Below are 2,553 nucleotides of genomic sequence, written 5' to 3'. Positions count from 1 at the left end.
ACACACATTGTATATAGCGTTTAATAAATATATGTTGTATCGTCTCATACGCATCGTCTATACACATATTCGCATCTCCCTCTCCCACCGAACCTCTTTTACGCGCCGCCCGCGTTACGACCCTAGCACGAGCCGACGAGCTAGCTCGCGCCTAAAAGTCAGGTTGTTACAAACTTAATTCCTGCCGCTCGCTACTAGAGGGTGCTGGCTCCAACGCTGGCGAGTTTCGACGATGAAGTCATATGTCTTTTGTAGTTTAGACATCGCTGAAAGTGACTGAATCCTCACAGGTTAGATTTCTCGACGCCAAAGAGATTTTCCAATCGATTGAAAATGAATCGATAAACTGTTTTTCCGACATGTGCTTCTTCACTACTTCGACCTCAAGAAAACCGCAGCTGAAGCGCATCGCTTATTATCCGAAGTATGGTGATGAAACTCCATCGGAAAGAACATGTAGAGTTTGGTTTGAACGCTTCCGAATTGGTGATTTTGATGTGAGAGACAAAGAACGTCCAGGACAGCCAAAAAAATTTGAAGATGTCGAGCTGCAAGAATTGTTTGATGAGAATCCAGCTCAAACGCTTTTAGAGTTGTCGAAATAGTTAAATATTACTCTAAAGGCCGTCTCAAAACGCTTGCATGCCATGGAAAAGATCCATAAGGAAGGGAGATGGCTACCACATGAGTTGTCAGAAAGTGCCATTTTAAATTGTTTGACTATTGCGACTTCCTTCTTGCCAGGCAAACAAAAAAGGGTTTTTTGTGGCGCATCGTGACTGGCGATGAAAAATGGATTTATTTTGATAATCCCAAGTGAAAAAAATCATGGGTGGACCCCGGCCAACCATCCACTTCAACGCCGAAGAGGAATATTCACGGGCGTAAGACCTTGCTGTGCGTTTGGTGGGACCAGGAAGGTGTGCTGTATTACGAACTCTTGGGTCCAAATGGAACCGTTACAGCTGATCGCTACAAACAGCAATTATACCGATTGAGTGACGAATTGATGCAAAAAAGATCATCTGTAGTCAACAATCGATGCAAAGTCATTTTGTCGCATGATAACGCTCGATCACATATCGCGAAAAGCGTGAAGCAGGCACTTCTAGAGCTTGAATGGGAAGTTCTCCCGCATACAGCGTACTCTCCAGAATTGGCACCGTCGGATTACCATCTTTTCCGATCGATGCAACACGCACTTACGGACACACACTTCTCCAATCACAACGAAGTCCAAAAATGGGTGGATGAATGGATCGCCTCGAAAGACACCGCGTTCTACCATCGTGGAATTGCCATGTTGCCAGAGATATGAAAAAAGTAGTAGAAAATGGAAGAAATTACTATGATTAAGGTATTCATTCATCTTCTCTTCGAAACAAATCAATTTTGGAGACGAAAAAACGGCAGGAATTAAGTTTAACACCCAATAATACGATAACGAGCAACCCTATAACATATCCCATACAGCACAGAACATTGAAATAACGTTGTTGAGATGTTGCAATGTTGAATGTTGAAGTGTCAATGTATTATTAATGTTGTATTTATATTGGTTCTTCCATATTGATTATTAATGTTGCTGCAACGTTGAAATAACATTGAATAAATTGCATCACAAGTTGAATCTTTATCGATTTTTCCACATTGATTGTTAATGTTGCTGCAACGTTGAAACAACATTGAATAAATTGCGTCACAAGTTAAATCTTTATTGAATTTTCCACATTGATTGTTAATGTTGCTGCAACGTTGAAACAACATTGAATAAATTATATATTAATTAATATCAATTTATATTTATATAGAATGTCATGTAAATAGAAAATTCAAATTACTTAAATTGATCTTTTAACGAAATTTATTTCTAAATGATATATATTTAAATTTATTGTTTACGCGGGAATCGGCTGCGCGCTCAGAGCAAGTACTCGCTAGAATGGGTATCTTCAGAGTGAAGCCAATTCAGGTTCTTCTTTCTGATTGGTTCCGCCATTTCACGATCAAACTATTATAGCGTATTCGATTTACTGACTCGACCCGACTCCGAGTCAACGGTCTGTTCTGTTTAGCTGCATTTCTTGCACAATGTAGCTCTTCTTTTGCAGCTAAACAGAACAGACCATTGACTCGGAATCGGGTCGAGTCAGTAAATCGAATACGCTCTTAGTTACAAGAAGAGGGCTTAGAGAAAAAGAAGAGGTTAAAACTTGAAATTACGTCGTAAACGTCTATCGTGAAATGACGACTTCCGGCTTATTGGCTCCATGGCTCCACTCTCCTTATTAAACCCACTCTAATAGTGCTCGTGTACGTGGCATTGGAGATTGATCATTCAGCGGACTGAACTGTTGCGGAGTGGATCTGTGAGCACCTAGCCGCTTTGCTGTCTTGAACGCGCCCACTGTGTTTAACCGCCTGACCGGTCTGCTCCGATTTATTATTGACTGCAGGAAATAATCAGGTACGTATATATACAGGGTGCGGCATCAAAATCCGGACAAATTTCAATTTAAATTTTTCGCTATATTGTGCCTCCGCCAGTGGTTG

The 2,553-nt window shown here is 40.8% G+C and overlaps 1 protein-coding gene across 1 annotated transcript in view; it reads right to left on the bottom strand.

The window, feature by feature from the left end:
* The window catches only part of wake (ankyrin repeat and fibronectin type III domain containing protein wide awake), a 133,680-nt gene that overhangs the window by 2,765 nt on the left and 128,362 nt on the right, over positions 1-2,553 (bottom strand). The gene's annotated exons all lie outside the window — the stretch shown is intronic.

The sequence above is a fragment of the Trachymyrmex cornetzi genome, unplaced genomic scaffold, assembly GCF_001594075.2.
Source record: "Trachymyrmex cornetzi isolate Tcor2-1 unplaced genomic scaffold, Tcor1.1 scaffold962, whole genome shotgun sequence".
NCBI lineage: Eukaryota > Metazoa > Arthropoda > Insecta > Hymenoptera > Formicidae > Trachymyrmex > Trachymyrmex cornetzi.
Note: the sequence above shows the minus strand (reverse complement) of the source record. Positions and strands in the feature narration are given on the sequence as shown.